The following is a 19,036-nucleotide window of genomic DNA, read 5'->3' on the forward strand; positions in this document are numbered from 1 at the left end:
AGTATAATCACCTACGGAGATTTTAAAAGTTCCAATACCCAAGTCCCATCTCACACCAATTACACTGGAATCCTTGTGGGTAGGACACAGTTAGCATTCAGAATCTTTTAAGGTTTCCCAGATGATTGCAACATGCTGCCAATTTTAACAAACCGACTTCTGTTTCAGGTGGAAAACCAAGACTACCTTGTTGGTGGCAGGACAAACTCTAGATCCTGGGTCTTGTCTCCTACTGTGGGTTCTTTCTGCTTCTCTCAGAACACCGACTCTTGGAGAAAGCGCAAGTACATAGCAGACGGGGTACGGAAGCAGGTTTTAACAAAAATCTCCTGTATTCCTGTGCCCGTTACAAGCACTGCAATATCACATATTGTTTCTCAACCGCTGCATAAAAAGTACTCCAAATCGTAGTAGCTTAAAACAGCAAATAGTTATTACCTCACAGTTTTTGTGATCAGAAATCACAACCAGGCTGCAGGCATGAATTCTGCCCTGGATGAGAGGACAGAGGGGACCCAGGAGGAAAAAAGAGAGAGAGCAATACAAAAAGGAAACCAAGAATAAAGCTTATCCTCCAAATTTCCTGGAGTATAAAGGAAGAGAAGGGCTGAAAATCATAAGGAAAGTGAGGGAAAGAGAAACATGAGCTTTACTGAAAATGGACTGATAAACAAGAAAGTAACTGTGCTACCCGCATTAAAGTAATTGGGAAAAATATGTAAATATCTAATTTCATCCAGATGTCTAGATTGGCTGAATAAATGTAATAATATAAATGAAACTTTAAATCTTGAAGAAATTTATATTCCACCTGAAGACTGAAGTAATAGGCTATCTAGGAACAAAGAGACTATTTTCATACTAACGGTCTGTGTCTAAGTCCCAACTAGGACTCTGGTCTCCTGGTTCTCAGCCCATACCTTCCTTACGTAACCCCACCCACATCCCAACAAATACACATTCAACCCCACAGCAGATCATCAACATTCCAGACCATAAACTCAGTTTTAACTGAGTATTGTGGCAGCACAACCAGTCACAAAGGTGAGAAACAAGTGTGTTGGTAAGTCCGTGCTGCAGGCGGCTTCTTCCACTCCGAGTCTGTCAACCCAGGGAAAAGGGAAGTTTGCAACTGACATAAAGAACAGCATCAGAATATGCCCAGCTCGGGGCGCCTGGGTGGCTCAGTCATTAGCGTCTGCCTTCGGCTCAGGTCATGATCCCAGGGTCCTGGGACCGAGCCCCGCATCTGGCTCCCTGCTCCATGGGAAGCCTGCTTCTCCCTCTCCCACTCCCCCTGCTTGTGTTCCCTCTCTCGCTGTGTCTCTCTCTGTCAAATAAATAAATAAAATCTTAAAAAAAAAAAAAAAAAAGAATATGCCCAGCTCAATTTGGCTTTATTTCTCTTCTCAAGAAGCATTAAGTAAGGGTCAGATATGTGCCAAGCACTGTGCCGGGCACAGAGGTTACAAGTCCAGATAAGACTTGCTGTCTGCTCTTGAGGAGCTCCAGGTCCAAGAGGAGAAGAGAGGTCAGTCAGTAACTACAGTACAGTGCAGAGAGGTGCCTTACTGGGAACATGCATCAGGGGAATTGAAATCACACTGGGGGTTAGAGAAGGCTTCCTAACGAAAGAGACTCTTGAGATGAATTTAAAAGGATGTAATGTATTTGGATAAAAGTAAAGAAAACCTTCAATAGAAGTAAGTTTATGTACAAAGGAGTGAAGACTTCAAAGAGCATTATGTGCTCGGAAATAGAAAAGAAATTCAGTGTGGTTAGACTGATGAATTTTGGGAGGAAAGGGGCAAGGACTAATACCAAAAAGCACTGTCCTTGTTTCCTATTGCTGAGCTAACGAAGTCCCACAGAGCTAGTGGCTTCAAAGGACACAAACTTAGTCTCTGACAGTTCTAAGTGTCCGAAGTCCAAAATGAGTCCCACAGGGCTAAAATCAAGGTGTAGGCAGAGCTGGCTCCTTCTGGAGTCTCCAGGGGAAAAGCTATGTCTTATCGCTTCCAGTTTCTAAGGCTGCCAGCATGCGTTGACCATGTCACTCCAATCTCTGCCTCTGTCATCACACTGCCTTCCTCTGGATCCAAATCTCTCTCTGCCTCTCTAATGTAGAGACACCTGTGATTAGAACTTAGGGCCCACCTAAATAATCCAAGCTAATCTCCATCTCAGGATCCTTCACTCTGTCACAGTCACAAAGTCCATTTTGCCATAAGAGGTAACATCCACAGGTTCCAGGGATTAGGATGCAGACATCTTTGGGGGACATTATTCCACGTACCACAAAAACATTGTTAACTAAAATGAGGTTTGTTCACCTTAAAATCCATAGACAGCCATGGTAAGGTTCTAAGCAATACAGTGAGGAAGCAGATTTGGAGAAGCTCACCCTGGCAACCACCTTGTAGAAGATGAATCAAAGGGACAGAAGCCGCCAAGTTTTCAATAATCTGAGTAAAAAGTGATGACGACTTGAACTAGGCAGGGAGTTTGGGAAATGGAGAGAAGGAATTGATATGACAGATTTTACATCTAAATTAAGAACCTCAGAAGACTGTTAGAATCTGGAGAATAAAGGGAAAGGAGGCACTGGGAAGACTTACAGATTTCTGGCTGTGATCACTGGTTAGTTTTGATGGCATTCACATCAACCTGATGTGCACTAGGTCAGCAGGTCTGTGGCTAGATTTCATGTTTCCTAATGTCAAAGACACTGAGGATTTCAGTGATATTGTAGGGACAGAAGCCAAATTACTGGTAAGGCCATAGAAGGGAAGTTTAAAAAAAAAAATGACCTATACAGACTGATTTTTCAAGAAAATTAGCTAAAAAGGGAAAGTGAGAATCTGTGTTCACTTGCTTGCTTATTTTTTAATATGGTCTATTCTGAAGGGAAAGAGAGAGTGTCATAAAATACAAACAGAAAAGAAAAGGGGTGTAAGGCTAGAGTATAAGGTTCCTAAGGAAGCAGAACAGCATGAGATCCAGGATACATTTTAACCATAATACACGAATCAGAGGGAGTTTCATCACATCCACTGACGGAGGAAAGAGAAGGAAGTATGAACATGCACAAAGATAAGGGTACAAATGTCAGAGGATGAAACTAAGGAAAATCTCATCTTCGGCCCTAATTTCCATCTCAGTAAAAGCGAGTGCACAGCCACCTGCTACAAGTGAGAAGAGTGGTGGAAGCTGGAGGTTTGAGCAAAGAAGTAAAAATGTAAAATAGCTGTGGACAGAATGGAAGATAACATGAACCACAGAGAAATGCAGAATTGTTGCAAGTACCAAAAGCCAGCTGGGACTCTGAATTTGTATTGATATCAAATATCCACAGTAGCTTGATTTTTCTATCAGAACTCGGCTCACTAGATACTGAAATGAGAAACAGAGCAGTTAAACTGGGACAAGGTTGGGTTTTACAATACAGACAAGGAGCAATTAATGACATAATGTGAAAACATACGTGAAATGCTGGAGCACAGTAACCTAACTGAGCCAAGCCGGACAGCAAGGGATGGGAGGCAAGAAGCGGGGGGATAACTGAAAGAAGAGCCAGGATGTGGAGGTCTAAATGACAGACAGAGGGTAAGGAAGAGTAAAAGAACTAAAGTAGAGGATGGGGAATGGGATTTGGAGCTCAAGAGTTATAAGAGGAGCCTTTGACCATATCAATGACCAAGAGAGCACGTAGACAAGGGGGAAATGGGGTAAGGATCACTGGAGACAAGAATGACAAAACACAGCTTCCTGCTTCCTTTATGCTGGGCTCCATGCCTGCTACCCCTGGGACCCTCCTAGGAGGATGAGTGTGCCACTAACTGGAAGACTTGATGGGAACTGCTAACTTTAAATGTTTCCCAAAAGTACAGGTAAAATAAAATGAAGAGTATCATCTAATGGAGTTTCCAATGTATGATCTTTTGGTACCCTGATATCTCAGCCCTTCCCACTTACAAACTTTAGGATAGAAAAACGGTATGCCCTGGGAACGGGTCTAAGGATACACTTCACCCTGAGCTGACCCTCTGCAATTGTCTATATTTGGTTACTGCTGAAATTAACTGGTGTCACATCAGCACTAAATTAGGAATGTATTTCATGTTTCCTAATGTCAAAGACCTTATAAAGTAAGTGTAAACATCTACAGAAGAGGAGAGAACACTAGTAAATAATTTTCCATTAAACCATTATGTTTCTCAAGGTCTCCCAAGGGTTGTTTATGAAAAGTGGGAGAAGTCCTGTGATTCTGGCAGAAAAGAAATGCCTCCACTTTCTCTAGCCAGGACTATGAAATCTGTCAGACCTCGGGTAGTCAAGAATTCAGAAATTTAGTGCTGATTCATTCAACCATGTAAAAATTTTATGACCTGCTTTCTTTGTGCTGTTAAAAAATTGGGTGATCTTAGACAAGTTATTTGAATTCACTGAACCCAGGGATCCTCATCTGCCAGGTGGGTCTATGAAACCTGACTTACTGTCACAGAAAATAAAAGGATAATAAAACTGCACAATCTTATTTCCCCTCAACAGAAGTCTAAACCTCTAAGTCTAGAAGTCCAAGCTCTCCAACTAAGGTAAACTGTGATAAGATGCATAAATATATATATATAAATATGTACAAAATATAGATTATATATATATTTGTATATAATATATATTATGTAAATTACAATCTATAGATTTTATATATATACATATATAGTATATACCTAATATCTATCTAGGTATCATAATCTACTGGTGGTGTCATTTTACCAGTTTGAATGAAGTATAAAAACATTACCTCCAAAAAATAAAAACAAACAAAAAAACAACTCATTACCTCCCTCTTGTTCCTTGGATATTCTGCCCCTTGAATATACTCATACATATTTTATCATTTTGTATATACATTTTTCATATATGTATATATGTATATATAACTATATGTATTTATAAGAATAGATCTGATATATATGTGTGTAAACATATATATAACTAATATATATAAAATTAGTAAGATACATAGATAGGAAGTTTCAAGGGAAATTTAAAACTTCATTGACCTGAATAAAAATTAAAATACTACACATCAAAATTTCTGATATATAGCTAAAGCAGTGCTGAGAGGGAAATTTATAGCACTAAATGAATATATATATATATATATATATATATATATATATATATATATATATATGGAAAGTCTCATATCAATGATCGAAGCTCCTACGTCAAGAACCTGGAAAATAAAGAACAATGTAAACTCAAAGTAAGAATAAGGAAGGAAATAAAGAACAGAAACCAACTAAACTAAAAATGACGGAGAAAATTAATAAACAAAGAGCCTCTTTTTGAAAAGATTAATAAAGTTGAAAGATCTTTAGCAAAACTGACAAAGGCTGAAAGAGAAGACACAAATTACCAACATCAGGAATAAAACAGGGATATTACAATAGACCTTACGGGTTATCAAAAGGATAAGGGAGTGTTAAGAACATCTCTACACACATAAATTTGAAAACTAAGATGAGATGAACCAATTCCTTGAAAAACACAAACTGTAACAACTTACTCAATGTGAAATATTTGAATATCCCTATAACTATTAAAAAAAAAATTAAGTTTGTGGGGCACCTGTGTGGCTCAGTTGGTTAGGCAACTGCCTTTGGCTCAGGTCATGATCCTGAAGTCCTGGGATTGAGTCCCACATCGGGCTCCCAGCTCATCAGGGAGCCTGCTTCTCCCTCTGACCCTCTCCCTTCTCATGCTGTTTCTCACTCTCTCTCTCTCAAATAAATAAATAAAATCTTTAAAAAAAAAGATTAAAAAAAATTAAGTTTGTAATTTAAAAATTCCATAAAAGTGGGCACCTGGGTGGCTCAGTCAGTTAAGCATCTGCCTTCAGCTCAGGTCATGGTCCCAGGGTCCTGGGATCGAGTCCTGCATTGGGCTCCTTGCTCGGCGGGGAGTCTGCTTCTCTCTCCCTCTGTCCCCCCAATGCCGCTTGTGAACTCTTTCTCTCTGTGTCAAATAAATAAATAAAATCTTAAAAAAAAAATTCCATAAAAGTAATCTCCAGACCTAGATGGTGTCACTGGAGAATTCCACCAAATATTTAAAGAATCAGTAACAATTCTACACAATCTTTTCCAGAAAAGGGAAGAGGAGGGAACACTTTCCATTTTATTTTATTAAGATAGTATGACACTGATACCATAAAGAGACAAAAAGACAGTTCTAAAAAATAAAATAAATAATAAATAAAATTACAGACCACTCATGAAAATAGATGCAAAACCCTTAACAAAATATGAGCAAATAGAAATCAGCAACATATAAAAGAATTATACATAATGAGGAGAGATTTATTCCAGGGATAAAAGACTAGTTCAGTATTTGAAAATCAATAAATGTAATCCATTTTACTAACAGGCTAAAGAAGAAAAATCTCACCACTATGTTACTTTATGCAAGGAAAGCATTTGACAGATTTCAACATGATTTCAAAAAAAAAAAAAACTACAGCTAACATTATACTTAATAACTAAAGACTGAGTCCTTTCCCTTAAAATTGGGGGAAAAACCACAACAGGGGCAGGGCAACTCTGCTCAAACAGGGTTGCCTGAGTAACAGCGTGGCAGGCCCCTCCCCCAGAAGACAGGCTAGGAGAACAAGAAGCCAGCAACCCTAAGGTCCCTATAAAACAGGTGCATCTTGCTTGGGTTGTGGTCAATAATTTGGATCTGTACATTCCCTCAACCACCCCTCAACAGAATGACTAGGAGGAGGAACCTCCAAAATAGGAAAGACTCAGAGACTGTGACTTCTGCCACAGATTTACAAATGGATACAGATATAACCAAAATGTCTAAGATGGAATTCAGGGTAGCAATTGTGAAGACAATAGCTAGAATGGAAAAATAGATTAATGGCCACATAGAGTCTCTAAGGGCAGAAATGAAAGCTGAAATGGCAGACTTTAAAAATACTACTAGTGGGCGCCTGGGTGGCTCAGTTGGTTGAGTGACTGCCTTCAGCTCAGGTCATGATCCTGGAGTCCCGGGATCGAGTCCCACATCAGGCTCCCTGCTCAGCAGGGAGTCTGCTTCTCCCTCTGACCCTCCCCCCTCTCATGTGCTCTCTCTCTCTCTCTTTCTCTCTCTCAAATAAATAAATAAAATCTTAAAAAAAAAAAACCTTTAAAAAAAAATACTACTAGTGAGATCCAATCTAATCTAGATAATCTAACAGCTAGGGTAAGCAAGGCAGAAGAATGAATTAGTGATATAGAGACCAATTAATAGACAGGAAGGAAAAAGAAGAGGCCAGGGAAAAACAACACAGAATCCACGAAAATAGAAAAAGAAAAAAAAAAAAAGAATCAGAGAAATAAGTGATGCCATGAAACATTCCCATGTCAGAATTATTGGGATCCCTGAGGGGGTGGAGAGAGAGGACTAGGAGATATATTTGAGCAAATCGTAGATGAGAACTTCCCTAATCTGGGGAATGAAACAAACATTTGTGCCCTAGAGGCAGAGAGGACCCCTCCCAAGATCAAGGAAAACAGGCCAATGCCACAGCATGTAACAGTAAAATTCGCAAACCTTAGAACCAAGGAAACCATCTTAAGGGTAGTTAGGAGGAAGAGATTCCTTACATACAAAGGGAGGAACATCAGAATAATGTCAGACCTATCCACAGAGACCTGGCAAGCCAGAAAGGCCTGGCAAGACATATTCAGGGTACTAAAGAAGAAGAACATGCAGCCAAGAATACTTTATCCAGCAAGGCTTTCATTTAGAATGGATGGAGAGATGCAGAGCTTCCAAGACAGACAGAAACTGAAAGAATATGTGACCACTAAGCAGGCCCTGCAAGAAATATTAAGGGGGGTTCTATAAAAGGAGAAAGACCCCAAGAATGATATACAACAGAAATTTACAGGGACAATCTATAAAAACAACATCTTCACAAGCAACATGATGACAATAAATTCGTATCTTTCAATAATCACTCTAAACGTGAATGGCCTAAATACGCCCATGAAACAGCACAGGGTTGCAGACTGGATAAAAAGACAGGACCCATGCATATGCTGTCTACAACAGACTGATTATGAACCTAAAGATACATCCAGACTGAAAGTAAAGGGATAGAGATCCATCTTCCATGCCAACAGACCTCAAAAGAAAGCTGGGGTAGCAATTCTTATATCAGACAAATTAGATTTTAGGCTAAAGACTGTAGTTAGAGACCCAGAAGGACACTATATCATTCTTAAAGGGTCTATCCAACAAGAAGATCTAACAATTGTAAATATCTACGCCCCCAACATGGGAGCAGCCAACTACATAAGCCAACTGTTAACCAAAATAGAGTCATATTGATAATAATACGTTAATTGTAGGAGACCTCAATACTCCACTCTCAGCAATAAACAGATCATCTAGGCAGAAAATCAACAAAAAAAACAAGAGCTTTAAATGACACACTGGACCAGTGGACCTCATAGATAGAACATTCCACCCTAAAACAACATAACATTCATTCTTCTCGAGCACACATGGAACTTTCTCCAGAATAGACCACATACTGGGTCAAAAATCAGGTCTCAATCGATACTAAAAGATTTGGATTATTCCCTGCACATTCTCAGACCATAATGCTCTAAAACTGGAACTCAATCACAAGAAAAAGTTTGGCAGAAATTCAAACACTTGGAAGCTAAAGACCACTCTGCTCAAGAATGTTTGGGTCAACCAGGAAATCAAAGAGAACTTAAACAATTCATGGAAACCAATGAGAATGAAAATACCTTGGTCCAAAACCTATGGGATACTGCAAAGGCGGTCCTAAGGGGGAAATACATAGCCATCCAAGCCTCACTCAAAAAAAATAATAAAATCCCCAATTCACCAACTAACTTTACACCTTAAAGAACTGGAGAAAAAGCAACAAACGATGCCTAAGCCACGCATTAGAAGAGAAATAATTAAGATTAGAGCAGAGATCAATCAATTAGAAATCAGAAATACAGCAGATCAGATCAATGAAACTAGAAACTGGTTCTTTGAAAGAATTAATAAGATCAATAAACCACTGGCCAGACTTATCCAAAAGAAAAGAGAAAGGACCCAAAGTAATAAAATTATGAATGAAAGGGAGAGGTCACAACTAACACCAAGGAAATAGAAACAATTATTAGAAATTATTATCAACAACTATATGCCAATAAATTAAGCAACCTGGAAGAAATGGATGCCTTCCTGGAAACCTATAAACTACCAAGACTAAAACAGGAAGAAATTGACAACCTGAATAGGCCAATAACCAGTAATGAGATTGAAGCAGTGATCAAAACCTCCCAAAAAACAAGAGTCCAGGGCCTGATGAATTCCCTGGGGAATTCTACCAAACAGTCAAAGAAGAAATAATACCTATTCTCCTGAAGCTGTTCTAAAAAACAGAAACAGAAGGAAAGCTTCCAGACTCATTCTATGAGGCCAGCATTACTTTAATCCCCAACCAGGCAAAGACCCCATCAAAAAGGAGAATTTCAGACTGATATCCCTGGTGAATATGGATTCCAAAATCCTCAACAAAATCCTAGCTGATAGGATCCAACAATACATTAAAAGGATCATCCACCACGACCAAGTGGGATTTATCCCCGGGATGCAAGCGTGGTTCAACAGTCACAAATCAATCAATGTGATAGAATACATTAATAAGAGGAGAGAGAAGAACCATATGGTCCTCTCAATTGATGCAGAAAAAGCATTTGACAAAATACAACATCCTTTCCTGATTAAAACTCTCCAGAGTATAGGGATAGAGGGAACATTCCTCAAGTTCATAAAATCCATCTATGAAAAACCCACAGCGAATATCATCCTCAATGGAGAAAAGCTGAGAGCCTTTCCCTTAAGATCAGGAACACAACAAGGATGCCTACTCTCGCCACTATTGTTCAACATAGTACTAGAAGTCTTAGCAATGGCAATCAGACAACAAAAAGAAATAAAAGGTATTCAAATTGGCAAAGAAGAAGTCATACTCTCTCTTCGCAGATGACATGGTACTTTATGTGGAAAATCCGAAAGACTCCACCCCCAAATTACTAGAACTCATACAGCAATTCAGTAATGTGGCAGGATACAAAATCAATGCACAGAAATCAGTTGCTTTCTTATACACTAACAATGCAACTGTAGAAAGAGAAATCAGAGAGACGATTCCATTTACAATAGCACCAAAAACCATAAGATGCCTCGGAATAAACCTAACCAAAGAGGTAAAGGATATACACTCTAGAAACTACAGAAAACTCATGAAAGAAATTGAAAAAGACACAAAAAGATGGAAAAATATTCCATGCTCATGGATCGGAAGAATAAACATTGTTAAAATGTCTCTGCTACCCAGAACAATCTATACCTTCACACCATCCCGATCAAAATTCCAATGACATTTTTCAAAGTGCTGGGACAAACAATCCTAAAATTTGTATGAAATCAGAAAAGACCCCGAATCGCCAAGGAAATGTTGAAAAAGAAAAACAAACCTGGGGGCATCACGCTGCCTGATTTCAAGCTACATTACAAGGCAGTGATCACCAAGACAGCATGGTACTGGCACAAAAACAGACATATAGACCAATGGAACAGAACAGAGAACCCAGATTTGGACCCTCAACTCTATGGTCAAATAATCTTTGACAACGTAGGAAAAAATATGCAATGGAAAAAAGACAGTCTCTTCAAAAAATGGTGCTGGGAAAATTGGACAGAATGAAACTCGACCATTCTCTAACACCATACACAAAGATAAACTCAAAATGGAGGAAAGACCTCAGTGTGAGACAGGAATCCACCAAAATCCTAGAGGAGAACATAGGCAGTAACGTCTCTGACATTGGCCACGGCAACTACTTTCAAGATACATCTCCAAAGGCAAGTGAAACAAAAGCAAAAATGAACTTTTGGGACTTCATCAAGATAAAAAGCTTCTGCACAGCAAAGGAAACAGTCAACAAAACAAAGAGGCAACTCACAGAATGGGAGAAGATATTTGCAAATGACACTACAGATAAAGGGCTGGTATCCAGGATCTATAAAGAACTCCTCAAACTCAATACCCCAAAAACAAACAATCAAGTCAAAAAATGGGCAGAAGACATGAAAAGACACTTCTCCAAAGAAGACATACAAATGGCTAACAGACACATGAAAAAATGTTCATCATCATTAGCCATCAGGGAAATCCAAATCAAAACCACACTGAGATACCACCTCACACCAGTTAGAATGGCAAAAATTGACTAGGCAAGAAACAACAAATGTTGGAGAGGTTGTGGAGAAAGGGGAACCCTCTTACACTGTTGGTGGGAATGCAAGTTAGTACAGCCACTTTGGAAAACAGTGTGGAGGTGCCTCAGAAAATTAAAAATAGAGCTACCCTATGACCCAGCAATTGCACTACTGGGTATTTACACCAAAGACACAGATGTAGTGAAAAGAAGGGCCATATGCACCCCAATGTTCACAGCAGCAATGTCCGCAATAGCCAAACTGTGGGAAGAGCTGAGATGCCCTTCAACAGACAAATGGATAAAGAAGATGTGGTCCATATATACAATGGAATATTACTCAGCCATCAGAAAAGATCAATACCCAACTTTTACATCAACATGGATGGGACTGGAGGAGATTATGCTAAGCAAAATAAGTCAAGCAGAGAAAGTCAATTATCATATGGTTTCACTTATTTGTGGAACATAAGGAATATCATGGAGGACACTAGGAGAAGGAAGGGAAAAATGAAGGGGGAGAAATCAGAGGGAGAGATGAACCATGAGAGACTTTGGATTCCGAGAAACAAACTCAGGGTTTTGTGGGGGGAGTGGGATGGGTTAGCCCAGTGATGGGTATTAGGGAGGGCATATACTGCATGGAGCACTGGGTGTTATACAAAAACAATGAATCATGGATCACTACATCAAAAACTATTAATGTATGGTGACTAACATATTAAATTAAATAAAATTTTAAAAAATAATAAATAAAAAAATAAAGTTGGGGGAAAATTGGGGCAACAATTTCCACTCTTACCATTCTTATTCAATGGGAAACTGGAAGCTTTAGCCAGTGCAATAGGGCAAGAAACGGGAAAAATAGGCATGTATATCAGAAAAGAAAAAAGAAAGTGATCTCTATTTGAAAGTGACATGACAGTCTATGTAGAAAATCCCAGTGAGTCCACAAAAACATTCTTAGAACTAGTAAGTGAATTTAGCAAGGTCACAGAATACAAGATCAACACACAGACATTTACACGCATGCAAGTGCACACACGCACACACACACACACACTCAACTGTATTTCTGTATACCACCGATAAACATGGTCAGGCAAATTAAATATATATTATTATTTACAACTGCTCCAAAAAAAATACAATGCATATGGCAAAAATCTAACAAATTACGTTCAGGACTTGTAATGTTAACAACTACAAAATGCTAATGAAAGAAATCAAAGAATACCTAAATAGATGGGGAGATATACTGTGCTCATGGACTGAAATACTGAATATATTAATGATGTCAATTCTCCTCAAATTGTCTAACACAATCCTATAAATATCTCAGAAAGACTTTGTATAGATATGGACAATATTATTCTAAAATTTATATGTAAAGGTACTCGCCCAAGACTAAAATAATCTTGACAAGAAGAATGAAATGGAAGATACTATTCTTGCTTATGTTAAGGTTTACTATATAGCTACAGTAATCACAACAGTGCAGTATTGGCAGAAAATCAGACATACAGGTCAATGTAAAGAACAGAGAACCCTAAAGCAGACCCACAAATACACCAAACTAATTTTTAACAAAGTTGCAAAACTGAGACAAAGACATAGCTGATCCCATTAAGTCAAACTAAGGGACTAAGGACAGTCAGACAAGGAAGAAAAGAAAAACTGACATAGAATTAGTGGGCTATTGACTATTAAGAGCAAGTGGGGCTCAATCCCACCAGAGACCTTTGAGGTACAGTGTAGGATGGACCTCAGAATTGTCTCTCTGGCACCACAGAAGATGGGAGCCTTGCGTGCTGATTCCTACTGTTGACTGGTGGAAGGTTGCCTTCAAGCAAGGAATCCCACTGGATTCTGGGCCACACCTCCAAGTTGCCTGACTGAGCTTCTGAGGGTTCAGGAGAAGGCTTATGGCAGAGAAGCTGAAAAATGTTGCTGGCACTGAGGTGGAAAGTCTCCATGTACTCCCCTGTGGTCAGTCAGAGGCTCAGCTGAAGTCACAGGGGGCTGACGGACAAGAGTTAAGGGCACCAACAGCCTTTGCTACATAAGTCTAATTCTGGAGTAGAGCATTGGCAAGAACATTTGGCCACAGGAACAAGACAATATATAAGTTTTCATTATTATTTAAAGAAGGTATTTTTCCCTAGTTATCCTTTTAGCTTTTCTCAGTTGTTTCAGGACTTGAATATGAAAGGGGATGTTGCTGTAACTCCTTTCCAATACACCTAAACCTAATCCAAGTGCAAAATACAATCTTAAACCTCACCCTCATCTTTAACCTCATAGTGTCTCCCTCACTTTCACTGTAACACTAATCCAAACCCCACCCCAAACCTTCTCCTAACCCAAACACAAACCCAAGCTAACCCTAACCCTCACCCTGACTCTACTGCCTGCTTCTTTTCTGAACTACCCTTGTTTCATTGAATATTGCATTAGATACGGGATATGGTAAATGGTATGTTCTAGATGCTCTGCATTCTGTGATTTTTGTGCCAGCTAGCAGTTAACTAGGCTGAATTCAAATTCCAAACTGACTTCCCTTGCAGGTTACAGAAGCTGGAATCTCTGCTCAGGGTTTCCAACTTCCAGCAGCAGCTTTTTCACCAAGCTCACTGGAGTCCCCTCGCCTCATACACATGGAGTTTAGCAATCTGCCAAGGATTTGGGAAAATTGTATGCACAGACTTCAGGGCTCACTTCTTCCGGGGCTCCCACCCTTTCCAGAATTTCCCTTCCTACCTTTCTGGCTCTTCTGCCAGCCCTGAACTCCCTCCTGTTTTCTCTGTAATTTTCGCCTCTTTTTGATTACTCTCCAGTGCCATCAAATCATTGTTTTATAGATACATTTTTTTTTTGTCTGTGTCCAACCAAGCTGCTTCATCATTACCAGAAGCCAGAAGTCTCTAGAATCAAGTTTAACTCCTCACAGGGAACTCTCCTTGAGCCAAAGTTCTGGGGGAGGGATCAATAATACATCATGATAGGGGTCAGAGGAATCTAAGCTACCTCCTCATGCAATTGACTGTGCCTTCCTGATTCCCTGCAGCCCAGGATCCTATCTACCCTTTCCTCTCAATGGTGGCTTGCTATTGCACACACCAACCTTATGTCGTAGTGCATCAGATAATAGCCAGTTCATGATAAGCAGCTCCAATCCGGTGCATTGGTCAAATATTTAGTCTCCACCAGGACTCAGTAGCAACTCAAGGAGTTTTCTCAAAAGGAGAACAGTTATTAGTAAATATGAGCACAGTGTTACTCTAAAGCCCTGGTGGACGTGCTCTGTGATTCTTCCTTGGAGGCCTTCCAGAGGCTCCATATAGCATCCTATTTGCCACAAACACCATGCATACAATTGGATCAATCAGATTAAGATACTCCTTTCCTGGAGAGGAGTGAGTGAAGGATGGAGAGAATCCAGGAGTGGTATGTTAGTGAAACTCCCTACAGATGATAGGAAATCATTACAAATGGGAATAGTTTTCTCCCTGACCCCCAACATAAAGCCTGACACAGAGCTGGCACTCAATCCATACTAGAACACATGAATGTATAAATGGATAAATCACTACTATCACTGTATCAAATTTGTATTGATCTTATACAAATATTACATAATAAATCACATATTCAATTCTCACACATTTCAGGCAATATAGAATCCTGGCCAATAAAGACTTGTAAAAGTGTCAGCATTCACTTTACTGGGCACTTGTAAAATGCCAAAGTTGTACTTATTTATTATTCATTCAGAATATGTTGTGTGCCAGGCATCATGCTAAGTGCTAAGGAGATATATATGAACAAAGGAATGAATGACATTGTTCGTGACCTCAAGAACCTAACAGTCTAGGAGACAATATGTCATGGGCCCACTTGGCTGAAAGTCAAAAGAACTGAGTTCCAAGTCCAGCCTGCCTCTTCATAGCTCTCTCCTTAACCCAGGAGGCAACTTCTTCCCCATGGATATTTTGACTCACTAACCTTGTCATTATCCCACCAACATAGTCTGAAATCCAGAAGAAAGCAGACAGGTGATGAACACGGCACTCATCAGAAAAATGTATTTTCATAGAACTCTTAGAGCCACAAATAATGTGAATGCAAGAACAGGAAGAATCATAGGGGAACAGAGCATGGAAAATATGATTGAGCCACATTACCCACAGGCTCTGAGACACTTTTCATTCTGGGACTCCTTATGATAATAAATGAATAACAGAAAAGGTTGGTTACACAATGTCCAGTTCTGAGTTAAATACAGATAAATCCTGGTACCCTAAGTGTTTTATGCTGTCTGTATATGCTTGGAAAAGAGACCAAAGAGAGAAAGAAGCAGAGAGAAAGAGAAATGGAAAAAGAGGGAAACAGATCATGATTCAGTTGGTGCAGCAGATTTTATCACTTCTTTTTTTCTCCCTGACTGATTTGTTTTTCCTTAGGTTGCAAGCTTGGCAATTGCTCTTGGGAGACACAATGAGATCTGGCAAATTCTGCATAGATTCTAGATTTGGCCTCATCTGTGTCTAATGAAGTGTCTGTCTAATAAAGATCATCATGGATCAGTGGATTCACCTCATTCATTCCATCCATTTCAAAACAAGCCCACTCCCACCTCACCCTTAGATGAATGCTAATTATATATTGAAATACCTAAAAAAAGAAAGAAATATATATATATAAATACTCAAAGGGGGGGGAGGGAAAAGCAAACAGTCTCACACCAGGAAATAATTTCCATATCTGGGTAAATCCTTCCCACTTTTCATTTGTATATTCTTACTTTGTTTTGATTCTTATTTTGCATGACTGAAATATTCTATATATAACTTTGTGCCCTTTTCTTCAACCTATTTTTACAAGGGAGCATTTTCCAAATTATTTATAAGTCCTTCCTCATTTTTAAGGAATGCATAGGTCTACATCAACTGAGTGTTCTGTTGTTTGTAGCCATTCATTAAATTCATTAGATAGGACTGAAGCTGGATTCCATCTTTGTTCATAAACTATTCCTCTGTATGTGTTTATGGGGGGCTATTACCGGGTAGTTATATACCCACCACTTGTCTGTTGACTCTGCATTAGGAGTCTTGAGGGCAGGGAGTGTTTGTCCACCTCTGTTCCTCCACTGCTCAGCACAGAGCCTGACTTCTAGTAAGTAAGCAATAAATGCTTGTGGGAAGAAGAACCAGCAGATCAATCATTCAGGCACCCAAACGTACCCTAAAAGAACTGAGTAGAATTATAAACAGGAGTACTCATGTTAAGAACGTAGAACATAACATGTCAGCACTTACCAGGGAGCCCAGGGACACAAAATTTCTGACAGGGACTTCACAGCAGCGAATAAGCTGACCCATAAAAACATCTTATCTCCTCTGGCAGTGTGATAATGTCTATTTCTAAGAAGGTGGCCTATTACAGGAATTGCTTTTCTGAGTATAGCTCAGTCAGATACAGTTGAGGTTCCTATTCTTAGCTCTAACTCAATTCCTTTCCAGCAAAGGGCACACGCTAAAATGCTCTCCTTGGGTTTACCTGCGGACTGTTAGAGATCTATTTCTATACCCGTCTCCTTGCTTCCCCACTTGCATACTCCACCCCCACTGTGAGCTGTCTGAGGCAGGAGTCAAATCCTGCCCTTCTCAGGTTCCCCAATATGTAGCACAGAGCCTGGAACAGAACACACGAAGTTCAAATTGGACTCATCCCAGACGATTCCAAACCCTGGGATCTTTCATTTATTCAAGAAATTTGCCTATTGAGCGTCTGCTCTATATAGTTATATGCTACCTGTTAGGGCCACTGGGGTGAGCAAGACAGAAGAAACAATCAGGTGGCAGCCATTCAATGCTTAGAGTATTAATAAAATCTTGGCTTAAACTTAAGACATTGCATTAAGTAGCCCAAAGATAATGCAGAAGCAACAACTTAACTTAGACTCCACTCAGCTGGAATATAATCAGGCCTGGCTCAACATGTCTAGAATGAACAGCTTCTTTAAAGGGCTTGCCACTTTGGTGGCAATGAGAACAAAGTCTCTGTCCCTTTCTCTTACCTGGAGCCTTCTGAGCTGCAGCATCGACTGGCCAGGAATCAATATCTGTGACTGTGACATGCTCTGTGAGACCCTGAGAAGGTTAAACCTGACTTAACTGATCGCTGTGATTAATCGGAGGCGGTCCCCTCAGGTTTGTACTGTCATCCTTCAGGCTGATGCCCCGTGCAAACCAGACTCATTTGAATAAGCGGCCGGAGTTCCCTACAGAGAATCCCCAGAAATGCGGAAAGGGGTCAATCTGTGAGCCAGGAGGGGGAAATTCTCTGAGTGAAAGGCAATGCTCATGACCAGGTTGGGTTTAATCAGCCACATGGGAAGACAGAGAAATGATTAAAGCTGGCCAACACCCCGCCCCCAAAACTGGGCACCACTTCCTCCCGGGACTGCCCCTTCCTCTCCATCGGCCTGCCCTTCATGTTTCCTGCTTATCCTCCTTTCTCAGTGTCCTGTACAGCTGACAGCCAATGTCGGGAGGCTCTGGAAGTCTCTGTTCCAACCCAGGATTTAGTCCATGTATGTCACATTACCTTGACTAAGGCTCAGTTTAGTCATCTGAAAAACAGGCAGTAAAATGCCGATGTATTCGTTTCCTAGGGCTGCCATAATGAAACACCAGAACCGGGGTGGCTTATATGGAAATTTCCTGCATCACAGTTCTCGAGGCTAGATGTCTGAAATCACGGTATTAGTAGGACTAGTTCCTTCTGAGGGCCATGAGGAAGAACCTCTTCTATTCTTCTCCCCCAGCTCCAGGCGGCCTCCGGCATGCCCTTGACCTGTAGATGGAACCCTGTGTCTTCACATCCTCTTCCCTTTGTGGGTGTCTGTCTCCAAATTTTCCCTTCTTAAAAGGACATCAATCATACTGGATTAGAGCCTACCCTAATGATATCATTTGAACTTGGTCACCCTGCAGAGACCCTATTTCTTTTTTTTTTTTTTTTTTAAGATTTTATTTATTTATTTGACAGAGAGAGACACAGCGAGAGAGGGAACACAAGCAGGGGGAGTGGGAGAGGGAGAAGCAGGCTCCCCGCAGAGCAGGGAGCCCGATGCGGGACTTGATCCCAGGACCCTGGGATCATGACCTGAGCTGAAGGCAGTCGCTTAACCAACTGAGCCACCCAGGCGCCCGCAGAGACTTCAAATGAGGTCACATTCTGAGGTACTGAGGATTAGGACCTCACGTATCTTTTTGAGGAGACCTGATTCAACCTATGACAGCTAACTCATAGCATTGTTACAAGGATCAAATGTTCTAAAGTGTGTAGCAAGTACCTAGTAGGTACAGAAAAAAACAAAACTACTCCCTTTCCTTGCTTTTTATTTTCAGCTTTAATTTTCAGCCTTGCCACAAAACTTTTTTTCTTTCTCACTACCAATAAGCTCCCCCCGACACACATAATCTATTGTTTGTTCAACATTTTCTTCAACCCAGCCTTTCCAAGAATATCAGGGTCTGACATCCTTGGGCACTTCCTAGATGCTCAATAACCACTGTATAGGGAAAGAGTTTCACTTTTTATTTAAGTACCCTCTGACCTACTTATATCTCCTAAGAACACGATCGGCAATGGAATGAATGAGAATATAACAGTATAATGTTAAATAAGAATGAATTAAAAATGTATTTAACATT

General features: G+C 40.0%; 1 long non-coding RNA gene across 2 annotated transcripts in view; it reads right to left on the reverse strand.

Annotated features, from left to right (window-relative positions):
* The window catches only part of LOC118015215, a 57,574-nt gene extending 40,888 nt beyond the window's left edge, over nt 1–16,686 (reverse strand). For both annotated transcript variants that reach the window (XR_004680582.1, XR_004680581.1), the window contains exon 1: nt 16,634–16,686. This is a non-coding gene — a long non-coding RNA (uncharacterized LOC118015215). The remainder of the gene's footprint in view (nt 1–16,633) is intronic.
* Between the last annotated feature and the right edge of the window lie 2,350 nt (nt 16,687–19,036).

The sequence above is a fragment of the Mirounga leonina genome, unplaced genomic scaffold (genome assembly GCF_011800145.1).
Source record: "Mirounga leonina isolate KUSES-001 unplaced genomic scaffold, KU_Mleo_1.0 Mir_165, whole genome shotgun sequence".
Taxonomy (NCBI): Eukaryota; Metazoa; Chordata; class Mammalia; order Carnivora; family Phocidae; genus Mirounga; species Mirounga leonina.